General features: G+C 41.8%; 1 protein-coding gene and 1 long non-coding RNA gene across 5 annotated transcripts in view; both read right to left on the bottom strand.

Moving 5' to 3' along the window:
* The window catches only part of SH3RF2 (SH3 domain containing ring finger 2), a 150,139-nt gene that overhangs the window by 38,921 nt on the left and 97,620 nt on the right, over positions 1 to 13,598 (bottom strand). The gene's annotated exons all lie outside the window — the stretch shown is intronic.
* LOC116527790 overlaps positions 5,795 to 13,598 on the bottom strand; it is a 25,841-nt gene continuing 18,037 nt past the window's right edge. Inside the window, exon 3 of the long non-coding RNA XR_004258747.1 lies at positions 5,795 to 5,917. This is a non-coding gene — a long non-coding RNA (uncharacterized LOC116527790). The remainder of the gene's footprint in view (positions 5,918 to 13,598) is intronic.

Here is a 13,598-nt window from a genome sequence, read left to right as displayed (position 1 = left end):
GCAGGCAGGTGGAATATAAAGCTACTTGTGCTTGTTTTTCCCTACCCTTCCCTGGCGGGGCAGATCCGAGGGAGTCAGAGCTCCGGCTGCCAGTTGGCTATCAGCCCTTCTCCATCTACGCCTGCCTCAGAGCCAGCCCCGCCTGCAACCCTCCCTGTTCTTGATGAGCAAGGAGCAGCCACCCAGAGCTATTTATTTGTCCTGAAAGTAAAAACACTGTCTGAGAGAGAGAACTCATTTATGAGCTGTCAGCAGGTCCCTTTAGCTTCATCTTGAAAATACTTTTTTCCGAAGTACATAGCTAGGTCTGCAGGGGTTATGTTGTATAATGCTGTGAAGACTACTGAATTTACAGTTCCCAAGTAGCCATCAAAGTTTGGAAGATCCTCTGTGATCTGCTCCCATTTTGCTCTCCAGCCTCATCTTCCTTCACCTTCTCCCCCTACCCCTGCTCCACTTCAGTGGGGTCTTTTCTTAGCACTTTGAGCAGGTCACGCTATTTATCACCCTTGACCTTGTGCCTCTCCTGGCCAATCCCCCTACCCTGTTACTTCCCACTTCCCATTTCTGGTTTGACTGTAACTCCCCTTTGTTATTAAAATATAAAATTATAGATATATTATGCATACAAATAAGTGTATATATTTTGTGTCATTTAAAGTATAATAATAAAACATATCTGCATACATACCACCCTACTTAAGAAATCCAATAAAAACAGAAATCGAGTCTCTCTCCAAGTTACCCCAGAGGTAACTATAATGCTAAAGTTTGTGTTAATCATTTCAAGGCTTTCCTGTGTTGTTGCCACTTTGGCATATATCCCTAAACAGAATGCTCTTTAGTTTTGCCTATTTGTGAAGATTGTGTGAACAGACTCACAATGTGTATATTCTGTGACTTGCAGCTTTTGCTTAACAGGAAGTTTTTGCACATGTTTGTGGCTAATTTTCACTGTCGATTCTTATATTTCATTCTGTGACTCTATGACCATTTAACCATTCTGTCATGTATGTGTCATTTGGGCAATTTTCAGTTTGGGGCTGCTATGAGTGATGTTACTATGAACATTTTTGTACATGTCCCCTGTGCACATGTGCAAGAGTTTCTCCAGGATGTACATCTAGGAGTGGAATTGATGGGCCACAGGGTATGAGCCTGTTCAGTTTTATTGGGCAATAACAAACTGTTTCCCAATGTGGCTGTAACAATTTACACTTCCACCAGCAGTGAATGACAACTAGTTACCCCACAATCTCACCAGCATGTGGGAAGGCCTCTTTTTTTAATACCTGCAGTTTGGGTGGGTGTGAAATGCTATCTCATTGTGGTTTTAAATTAATTTCTTTGAGCACCAGTGAGCTTTAGGTTTTTTTTTTCCCCAAATACTTATGGCCATTCTTGTTATACGAAATGCCTGTTTATGTCCTTTGTCTCCCCCTCCTCCATGGGGTTATTTATTGTTTTTGTATTGAATTATGGAGTTCCAATATATTGGATATGAATTCTTTGTGGCTTGTATTTTTACTCTGTGGTATCTTTTGATGAACTGAAGTTCTTATTTTTCATAGAGTCAAATTACAATACATTCCCTATGGTTCACGATTTTAAACAGTCTTCAATAAGTTTTTTTTTTCCTCCCAAGGTCATAAGGATATACTTCTCTATACAGTCTTCTAAAAGTTTTATAGTTTTGACTTTCACGTTTAAGTCTTTAATCCACCTGGAATTGATTTTTGACAAGGGAGGAATCCAATTTCATCTTTTTCCACATGGATACCCAATTAGCCCAGCACCATAGTTCATCCTTCCCTTCTGATCTGCAAAGTCTGCTGTGTCATAAATCAAGTCTCCATGCTGTATCTGTTTCTAGGTTCTCCAGTGTGTTCCACTGGTTTAATAGGATCTCTATGCTAAATCCATGCCATCTTCATTAGCTTTGAAATAAAAACAGAAATCTGATTGGGTAAGTCCAATTCTTTACCCTAACTAAATTCCATCTTCTTCTTCATTAGACGTGTCTTGGCTCTTGGCTTTTTGTTCTTCTATTTGAGCCTTAAAATCACCTTTCAAGTTTCATAAAAACAAATAGCAAACAGACCCACTGGGATTTGAATTCATGGGTAAATCTGGGGGAAAATCAACATCTTTAAAATATTAAATCTTCCCATTCAAGAAAATTTCATAATTCTCCATTTATGTTAGAGCATTTTTAATGTCTTTCAATAATGTTTTATAAATTTTCTCAATAAAGGGCTTGCATATCTTGTTATATTTATTCATAGGGATTTAAATAATTTAGTTGCTCCTGTAAATGGTACCTTTTTAAAAATCATTTTTCTATTTAGTGTGCAGAGATGCAATTGACTTTCTTATATTGATTTGTATTCAGTAACCTTGATAAGCTCATGTTTATTCCCATTATATTTTTTTCTAGATTCTTTTGAGTTTTCTATATAGACAATGATATCATCTGCAAATAATGACATTTATATTTCTTCCTTTCAAAGACTTAACCCTTTACTCATTTTTCCTACCTTTCTGTGCTGGCCAGGCTGTCTGGGACAATGTTGAGCAGAAATATGAAAATGGGCATTCTGTTCTTTTTTTAAATCTTAAAGAAAATGCCCTCAACATTTCACCATTAAGTGTGATGTTTGCGGTAGATTTTAGATAGATTCCGTGAATCACTTTAAGTAAGTTTCTTTTTATTTCTAGTTTGCTAAGACTTTTTGATATATAATGGATGAATATACAATTTTATCAAACATTTTCTGTAGCTATTGAATGTGTCACTTTTTATCTCCTTTAAGCTGTTAATGTGATAAATTATATCAGTTAATTTTCTAATGCTAAACCAACCTTCAATCTTAAAGGAAAAACCCAAACTTGCTCATGATATATTCCATTTCCCTGCATTCCTGGGTTTGGTTTCCTAATATATACTTGAGGATTTTTGCATCTGTGTTCCTGAGTGAGGCAGAACTATACTTTTCCTTTTCTATGTCATCTTTTCCTGGTTTTGATAGTAAGACTATCATAATTTTATGAAATGAGTTGGGAATGTTTTCTTCCACTCTTTGGAATAATACGTATAGCTTACATAATAGTTAAATTAGCCCCTCCTTGAAAGTATGAAAGAACTCACTGGTAAATCTGTCTGGGTCTGGAGTTTTCTGTAGAGGAAGATTTTAAATTACTGATTCTACTTCTTAAATGGTTATAATGTTATTCTGAAGGGTTTTTAAGAGTTGTTTACCAGATGTAAAATGTTTTTCCTTAGCCCTGTTTGTTCAAGAAAAGTTCCCGTGGGAACATTTGCTTGGTGGCCTCCCTGTTGGGGAGAAAAGGTGGTACTTGGAGTATCTACATAGAGGCTTGGAAAATCCCAGCCAGAGCAGACTCCCATACTGTCATCAATTCAAGTCCTTAGAGAACCCGAAAGTCCCAGTGCCTTACTTAAGAGGAACCCCATGGGGGCAGTCACTGTTGGGTGGACTTTGGTAGCTCCTTGAGGGACTATGCAGCCACAGCTAAAGGAATGAACTTTTGGGGCCATCTGATGTGGGTTTGAGTTTTGGCATTGTAACTTACTGGCTGTGGGAGGCTCAGACTTAATCCCTCTGAGCCTCAGTTTCCTCATTATGAAAGAGGGCAAGAATGGTGGCTACCTCATGAGGTTCTTATGAGGGTTTAATCAGAACATACAAGCAAAGTGTTTTGCATAATGCCTGGCTCATATGAGGTACCCAATAAATGGTTACCATTGTCACTATTATGACATAGGAGACACACAAAGCAGAAGTCTCCGGAGGAGAAGCAGGCAATAGGACTTCCTCAATTGGACTGGATTTAAAAAGGAAAGATTTATTCTCTAGGATACAAAGGCCAGCCACCAGAATCCAGATTGCCTTTGAGGAAGACCCAGTGACGGGTGGTTTAGCCCAAGTGTGGGGGATTTGTACTTAGGAGTCTTTCTTCCCTTTCCCCGATGCTAGGTTGACCGTTTTTATGCATCCTGAGGCTTTCATCCCTGGCACTTCCCTACAGCTGTGCTCTGCATTGGCTTCTTGGGGAAAAAGCAGAAAACACAATCCACACATCAAGCCACAAAGACAAATATACTTTCTCTTTTGGTTGGGCACAGAATATCTCCTGCCCTGCCACACCCCTGCTGTTTTCTTCTTTTTAGGCAGAGTCTCACTCTGTCACCCAGGCTGGAGTGCAGTGGCGCGATCTCGGCCTGCTGCAACCTCTGCTTGCCAAGTTCCAGCAATTCTTGTGCCTCAGCCTGCAGAATAGCTGGGATTACAGGCATGTGCCACCAGACCCAGCTAGTTTTTATATTTTTAGTGGAGATGGGGACTTGTCATGTTGGCCAGGCTGGTCTTGAACTCCTGATCTCAAGTGATCTACCTACCTTGGCCTCCCAATGTGCTGGGATTACAGGCGTGAACTACCACGCCTGGCCATATAATTTTTTTTTTTTTTTAAGTAGAGATAACGTCTCACTATGTTGCTCAGGCTGGTCTCGAACTTGTGAGCTTAAGTGATCCTCCTGCCTCAGCCTCCCAAGCAGCTTGTACTATAGGTGCAAGCCACCATGTCTGGTCTCCCCTGCTGTTTTCTGAGCCCAAAGGTCCTGCTGCTTTCAAAGCAGGATTTGGGCATCAAGGCAGAGACTGATAGGGTGGGTACTGTTAGGGCTTTTTGAAATGCCAGGGTACACAGAAGTCTTAATTATAACCTTTATTCTCCTCATCCTAACAGTCCACTTGAAGAAGTAACTGTTTGGCAGTAATTATGGTTAAATCCTCTTACCAGGCCTCATTAAAGGCCATAAAAACTTAAGTATGCAAAGTTTCTCTGAAGTCTGCTGCAGATCACCTCATAGCATTTACTCACAGAAGATGCTTGTTCAGCATCTGCCAGGTACCAAGCCCTGCGCTAGGCCCTGGGGATCTGTGACAACGCCATTGCACTCACAGACAGTGGAGACTCCTGCCCTCCACAGGCTCCTGCCCTCACATCCCCCAGACAAGACTATCCCAAAGATGGGGTCTCTGGACATCTAGAAATTTCCACGCTCCACTCACCTCTCATGTGGACTAAATGACCTACGTCCTTATAAAGTAGCTTTCTATGGTGGAGATATTGGTGATGGAAGTTATTTTCTGAACTAAGGAATTATGGACCCACAGGGAGAGGTGGATGAGGGAAAGCAGCAGACCAAAAACAGTCAGGAGACACTGGAGCATAACTGTTAGGAACTCGGTTGCAGGTCCCCACTTTGCTATGCTTTCACAGACTGTGTAACCATAGGCAAGTTATTTAAGGGAGATGGCTGGTGAATCAAACTGAAGTCAGAATGAAAAAAAGTTAATTAAAAAAAAAATCCCTTCTAAGGAATCTAGTGAGCCCAGAAATAATTTGGCAATGTCAAGTTCATCTCAGCATCTTCAGAAAGTTTACTTTCTGCCATGTGTTTGTTATCTATTAATTTAAAATTTTCTCGAAGAATATTAGAGTAACCACGATTAATATTCTTAATTTAAAAAAGAGAAAAAATAATTGCTTTCCACCACCACCCATTATCAAAGCAGTTGTCTCTGTTCTTTTTTTTTTTTTTTTTTGAGACGGAGTTTCACTTTATCCCCCAGGCTGGAATGCAGTGGCGCAATCTCAGCTCACTGCTCTGCTTCTCTGGTTTGAGCAATTCTCCTGCCTCATCCTCCTGAGTAGCTGAGATTACAAGTGTACACTACCATGCCTGGCTAACTTTTGTATTTTTAGTAGAGATGGGGTTTCAGCATGTTGGCCAGGCTTGTCTCCAACTCCTGACCTCAAGTGATCTGCCTGACTCGGCCTCCCAAAGTGCTGGGATTATAGGTGTGAGCAAACACGCCCAGCCTCTGTTCTTTTTTGGGTAGTTGAGTGCCCTCAATAAATGAAGGATTTACATTCCTGGAAACTTAGGCTCCAGTGCTCTCATAGTGCCTTGAAACACTCCCCGATACCTTCTTGTTGGCTTATCTGTCTTCATATTCTGAATTATTATCACTGGATAATAGCTGGGAAAACCCCCCATACTGAGGCTGAGACCTTGGTTGGCCATAGGACAACTTTTCCTTTTCATGGGATTATTAGAATGTGGCTGCAAAGTCCACCAAGATCTAAGAATCCTTTCTGAGACAGGCTTGGTGATCTCAGCAAGTAAAAAGGGCGTGTGTTTCCAAAGCCATCACCTAAAGCTTCTTCTGGATGGCATGCTTGCTGGCTTTGTGTGGCTCTGCAGAAATCAGTCGTCTTTCATGGTTTCAAATGAGATTTAAACTGTTTTAGTTGGCTGTCCCCAGAGACTCACCATCCCTGCCCCAAGGGCCCAGCCTGTGGTACCCAGAGAGGTTTGGCTGCCCTGCACGCAAGCTCTCTGCTGTCCTCCCCCATCACTGAGTGAGCCACACAAGCTTGGGACCCAGGCTGTTTGGACACCTAATGCAGCTCACTCCTCAGAGCACTGCATTTGATGGGAAATAAAGGGAGAATAAAATCCTTCAGATAATCTTTGTTTCCAGGTATCCTGATATTTTTATCTCACTGTGCTAAAAAGGAATGCAAATATGCATTTGCATTAAGAAGGAGAAAATCCCTATTTTTGGCCCATCCTTACAACAACCATAAGTTTATTTGTATCTCCACCTTTTAGAACAATACCTAAGCACTCAATAAATGTTTGTTGAGTCTGCTTTTAGGAAGATCAGTTTCTGCACCATCTGGGACAGATGTGAGGAAACCATCCTTTCAATTCTCTCTTCTGTTGGTAATAAGACTTTTGTAACAACAAACAGTGGTGACATATTTGTGGGGAGGGGTGTTACTTTTGTTCTTTACCTTTCCTTGATGTTCTCTACCTCTACCTTTTCCCACAAAATATGGGTGTCATTTTTCCCACCAAAAGGCTGAGAGCTAGTGCTCATAGATTTTCACTAAGGAACCTCCTGTAACATCTGGAGAGGCATGATTTGGGAATATCTGGTCTCCTCCAATTGACAAATGCTCCTAGGTAAGATAATGTGAAAGACAAAGAAGGTTGAAAAGAAAGCATAGTCCCTGCACTTAAAGGAGCGTGTAATCTCACTGAGATAAGATGGCAAGAAAACAAAGCAGAGTTCCAACATCAAGAGCTAACATTTACAGAATACTTGCCAGGGGCCACACATTCCTAAACACTCTATTATCTCATGTAATCCTCACAACAAACCAAGGGGCTAAATACCATTATCATTTTTTCCCATTTTGCCTTGAGAATGTCAAGGAAAAAATATGTGTTTAGTAACATGCTGAAGGCCACAGAGCCAGCAAGTAAGGTGAGCTGGGATTTGAACCTACTTGACTGACTTCAGAGCCTTTCCTCTCAGCCCTAACTACAGCACACAAGGCAGTGTGTACATTTTGGAGGGAGGATCAGGTGGTGCTGGCTCTAAGGGCTGGAAGGTTCTAAAGGGCTGGACTCTGTGAGGGCTGGGACTCTCAGAGAAGGGCTTCTCTAGGTCTCTGTCCCTCATTTGCTGGGCTAAGCCAGGAAGAGTTTACTCCATTTCTGGGAACTCTGCAAAGACGCCTGAGAAGAGATTTCCCAGTCATTTCTCTGTTATGAGACAGAAATGTGATTTATGGGCACGCTTGTATAACTTTCCCAAAGCATAGGCAGTAGGATGTCAGGCTGGGCTTTGGCCCTGAGCTGAGGCTTGGCAAAGCCTGAAGGAGAGCTGTGATAGCATCTGGATCATCTCCAGTTGCCACACCTAGTGTCACCTCGCCCCTCGGTCACTGGCCAGATGAAATCACTGCCTCCTATGTAATAGCCAATATTTTTTTTCAAGAGTTGTGGTCAGGGAACTCAGGTTCACATTAACTATATGAATCTTAAAAAAATCTGAAGCCCATTCCTCTGGCTTTAGGAACCTAGTATGTAAGAGCTGAAGATCTTGAAGCTGTAAGAGCTTCAAGACCACCAATTTAATCCCCTGAGGGGAAGTGGCATGTGGAAGGTCACCACCCGTGGGGCTTGGCCACAAAGTCAGACCTAAGTCCACCACTGAGAGAGGGTACCATATCTTGGTAGCTGGTTCAAGAGGTTGGTTTGCTTTACTTGCTTTCCAGACTATGTTTCACTAATTTTCAACAAATATTTATTGGACTTCCCATGTCCTCATGGAGCTTATATTCTAGGGAGAAGGCAGGTAAAACAAGATACGCATATAAGATACAGAAACCAAGAAAACAGACTAATAAAATATACACCATAAAGGAAACAGAGATAGATGATGGGAGAACTGCTTTGGATAAGGTGTTTTTGATTCCATGTCTTCCTACCTGGTTGGGTGACCTTGGCTATGAAGTTCACCTAAACCCAACATGCTGCTTGTTTCTTGCCCCTGGAGCATGCATCATTGTAGGGTGGTTAGCTTTGGGTTGGGTCTTATATAACTGGTGCACGTGGAAGGGATGGGGCTGGGGATGTACCAGCCAAAGGCGTATTTTTCCATATATGGAGGCTGCAGTCTTGGACGGTGGCTGCTTGGTCTCAAGCGTAGGGGTGCAGTTGATTTTGTCCTTCTGACAGAACCCAGATATCAAAGCACTAAAGCACTAAAGCACGGACACACCCTCAGTGGGGAAGGGTATTGGTTAAGCTCAAAATCCCCAGGGCTGTCAGGACATGAGCAAGCAAGGTGAAATGATGAGACAGCAGAGCTTGGCATCACTGCCCTTTATATCCTTATGGGCCTGTAGAGACCCCACAACCTGCATTCACATGTCACTCACCCACCCTGTTGATCTCTCCCTCCTTCATTCACTTACATACTTATTTCTTTATTAAGTTCCTCATTATTATAACAATTCCCTCACATACGCATTCACATCTTTCTTTCATCAGATTCCTTCATCACTTATTCATTCATTCATTCATTCATTTATTCAGTCTCTTCTGTTTATTGGCTCATGCACATAGCTATGTATATGTTCACTGGATTTCACTTGCTTCATCACTTATTCATTCAACAAACGTTTACCAATCATCTCTCTGTGCCAGGCTCAACTGGGCTTAACCCTGGAGGGAGCAGGGGGACATCAGTTACCCTGTCTTAAGGAGTTGAGGGCATTAAGGTGCTCTTAGGTAAATTCCAAAACAAAGTAGGAAGTGACAGAATTCCACCTGAGGCATATGTCAATTGTTTGGAAGTGAAAATGGGATGGTGTCCTCCATTTTCAGTGCTCTTTCTTCCCTACAGGGCCCAAAGTGACCAGGCACACACATTCTCACAAAGGCATTAGGGACCTCAGAAGTGGCTAGAGTAGAGGAGGGTGTTTGCATTTTAAAGGAAGAGGGCAATCCTTTAGCCCAGGATCTGCACACTCTCTAAAGGGCTGGAAAGTAAATCTTTCAGGCTTTGTGGAAGGTCTCTGTCACTACCACCTAACTGTTTCATTGTAGTGTGAAAGCAGCCATAGATAATATGTAAAGAGTAAGCCTGGTTGAGTGCCAATAAAACTTTATTTTTGGGAGGATCCAAGATGGCCAAATAGGAACAGCTCTGGATTGCAGTTTCCAGCAAAAATGCAGAGAGAAAGTGATTACCGCATTTCCAAATGAATTTTTACTGCCCACAGACCAGGAGATTCCTGAGTGGAAAGGCGCCACAAGTCTCCAGCATGGCTGTTTCAGCCAGCGCAGCGGGTCTCTGCACAAAAACTCACACAAATCCGGGTGCCGTTTCAACTGGCGACTGGAACGCCTGGGAGACAGAGTCACCCGTTCAACTGAAAAAAAGGGGGCTGAAACAGGGAGCCAGGTGATCTGGCTCAGCTGGTCCCATCCCCACAAAGACCAGCAATCTGAAACGCTCTGGACTGAGAGTTTCACAGCATGCACAGCTGGACCTAGGATAGTCCAGCTCTTTTGGGGGAAGGGCATCCACCATTACTGAGGCAGCCCACAATTACTGAGGCAGTCTGCCATTACCGAGGCAATCTGCCATTACTGAAGCAGTTCTAACTATACTTCTACAAACAAAACTGCAAGGACGTTCACACAGCAGCTAGGCAGAACCCACGGCAGCTCAGCAATGCCTCTGCTGGCAAGCAGTGACTAGGCTACCTCCTCGCTGGGCAGGGCATCTCTGAAAAAAGGCAGCAGAATGACAGGAACTTATAAATAAAGTCCCATATTCCTGGGACAGAGCACCTGGGGAAAAAAGGTGGTTATAAGTTCTGCTGCAGCAGACTTAAACATACCTGCCCAGCAGCTCTCAACAGAACAACAGAGCTCACAGCTCAGCACTTGAGCTCCTAGAAGGGACAGACTATCTCCTCAAGCAGCTCCCTGACCCCCGTATAACCCAAGAGACACTTCGTAAAGGAAGCTCATGCTGACATCTGGCAGGTATCCTTCTGGGACAAAGATAACAGAAGAAGAAACTGGCAGCAACCCTTACTGTTCTGCAGCCACCGCAGGTGATCCCCAGGCAAGCAGAGTCTGGAGTGGACCTCCAGCAGTCCTACAGCAGGGGGCCCTGACTGTTAGAAGGAAAACTAAGAAACAGAAAGAAATTACTTCATCAGCAACAAAAGGAACGTTCATTCAGAAACCCCATCTGAAAGTCACCAACCACAAAGACCACAGGTAGCGATGGGAAGAAACCAGTGCAAAAAGGATGAAAACACCCAAAACCAGATGCCTGTACTCCTCCAAGGGATCACAACTCCTCACCAGCAAGGGAACAAGGCTGGATGGAGGATGAGTCTGATGAATTGACAGAAACAGGCTTCAGAAGGTGAGTAATAACAAACTTCTCTGAGCTAAAAGATCATGTTCTAACCCAATGCAAAGAAACTAAGAACTAGGAGTTGGGAGACCAGCCTGGGCAATATGGTGAAACCATGTCTCTACAAAAAATACAAAAATTAGTCAAGCATGGTGGTGCATGCCTGTAGTTCCAGCTACTCAGAAGGCTGAGGTGGGAGAATCACCCGAGCCCAAGAGGTCAAGGTTGCAGTGAATCAGGATCACCACTGCAATCCAGCCTGGGCAACAGAGCAAAACTTGGTCTCAAAAAAAACCCCTTACACTAGCATAAAATCTGTAACAGGAGTGGAATGGAAATACAAGTTCTTGGAGAGAATGAAATAATGTAAATTTCTAAGCTGTTTAATTAGAGTTTGTTCCCCTATTTTTTTAAATGAATAATGTTGGACACAGAATTGCTCTGGGATTTAGATTCCATTGGACATTTAAAAGAAAAATAAAATTTTTATTGGAAAATGTCAAAAAAAAAAAAAGAAACTAAGAACCTTGAAAAAAGGTTTGACAAAATGCTAATGAGAATAAACAGCTTAGAGAGGAATATAAATGAATTGATTGAGCTGAAAAACACAACACAAGAACTTCGTGAAGCATACACAAGTTTCAATAGCCAAATTGCCCAAGCAAAAGAAAGGATATCAGAGCTTGAAGATCAACTCAATGAAATAAAATGAGAAGGCAAGATTAGAGAAAAAAGAGTGAAAAGAAATGAACAAAGTCTCCAAGAAATATGGGATTATGTGAAAAGACCTAATCTATGTTTGATAGGTGTACCTGAATGTGGTGAAGAGAATGAATCCAAGCTGGAAAACACTCTTCAGGATATTACCCATGAGAACTTCCCCAACCTAGCAAGGCAGGCTATATTCCCCAACATTCAAGTCCAGGAAATACAGAGAACACCACAAAGATATTCCTCAAGAAGAGCAACTGCAAGGCACATAATCATCAGATTCACCAGGGTTGAAATGAAGGAAAAAATGCTAAGGGGAGCAAGAGAGAAAGGTCAGGTTGCCCACGAAGGGAAGCCCATCAGACTCACAGCAGATCTCTCAGCAGAAACCCTACAAGCCAGAAGAGAGTGGGGGCCAATCTTCAACATCCTTAAAGAAAAGAATTTTCAACCCAGAATTTCATATCCAGCCAAACTAAGCTTCATAAACAAAGGAGAAATAAAATCCTTTATGAACAAGCAATTGCTCAGAGATTTCATCACCACAAGGCCTGCTTTACAAGAACTCCTGAAAGAAGACTAAACATAGTAAGAAACAACCAATATCAGCCACTCCAAAAACGTACCAAATAGTAAAGAGCATCGACACAATGAAGAAACTGCATCAATTAATGGTCAAAACAACCAGCTAGCATCAAAATGGCAGGATCAAATTCACACATAACAATATTAACCTTAAATGTAAATGGGCTAAATGCCTCAATCAAAAGACACAGACTGGCAGATTGGATGAAAAGTCAAAACCCAACAGAGTGCTGTATCCAGGAAACCCATCTCATGTGCAAGGATATACATAGGCTCAAAATAAAGGGGTGAAGGAAGATTTACCAAGCAAATGGAGAGCAAAAGAAAAGCAGCAGTTGCAATTCTCATCTCTGATAAAATAGACTTTAAACCAACGAAGATCAAAAGAGACAAAGAAGGGCATTACATAATGGTAAAAGGAACAATGCAACAAGAAGAGCTAATGATCCTAAATATATACGCACCCAATACAGGAGCACCCAGATACATAAAGCAAGTTCTTAATGACCTACAGGGAGACTTAGACGCCCACACAATAATAATGGGAGACTTAAACACTCCATTGTCAATATTAGACAGATCAAGGAGACAGAAAATTAACAAGGATATCCAGGACTTGAACTCAGACCTGGACCAAGCAAACCTAATAGACATTTACAGAACTCTCCACCCCAAATCCACAGAATATACATTCTTCTCAGCACCACATCACACCTACTGAAAAATTGACCACATAATTGGAAGTAAATCACTCCTCAGCAAATTCAAAAAAACGGATATCACAACAAACACTCTCTCAGACCATAGTGCAATCAAATTAGAACTCAGAACTCAGAAACTAACTCAGAGCTGCACAACTTCATGGAAACTGAACAACTGGCTCTTGAATGTTGACTAGATAAACAATGAAATAAAGGCAGAACTAAAGATGTTCTTCAAAACCAACAAGAATGAAGACACAACATACCAGAATCTCTGGGACACATTTAAAGCAGTGTCTAGAGGAAAATTTATAGCAATAAATGCCCACATGAGAAGCAAGGAAAGATCTAAAATTGACACCCTATCATCAACATTGAAAGAGCTAGAGGAGCAAAATAAAAAAAACTCAAAACCTAGCAGAAGACAAGAAATAGCTAAGATCAGAGCAGAATTGAAGGAGATAGAGACACAAAAAATCCTTCAAAAAATCAGTAAATCCAGGAGCTGGTTTTTTGAAAAGATCAACAAAATAGACCACTAGCCAGATTAATAAAAAAGAAAAGGGAGAATAATCAAATAGATGCAATAAAAAATGATAAAGGGGATATCACCACAGATTCCACAGAAATACAAACCACCATCAGAGATTACTACAAACAACTCTATGCACATAAACCTGGAAGAAATGAATAAATTCCTGGACACTTACACCCTCCCAAGCCTCAACCAGGAAGAAGTCGAAACCCTGAACAGACCAATAACAAGGGCTGA

The sequence above is a fragment of the Sapajus apella genome, unplaced genomic scaffold, assembly GCF_009761245.1.
Source record: "Sapajus apella isolate SASKATOON/1434 unplaced genomic scaffold, GSC_monkey_1.0 scaffold1, whole genome shotgun sequence".
In the NCBI taxonomy this organism is placed as follows: domain Eukaryota; kingdom Metazoa; phylum Chordata; class Mammalia; order Primates; family Cebidae; genus Sapajus; species Sapajus apella.
This window is presented reverse-complemented; position numbering and strand designations above follow the sequence as displayed.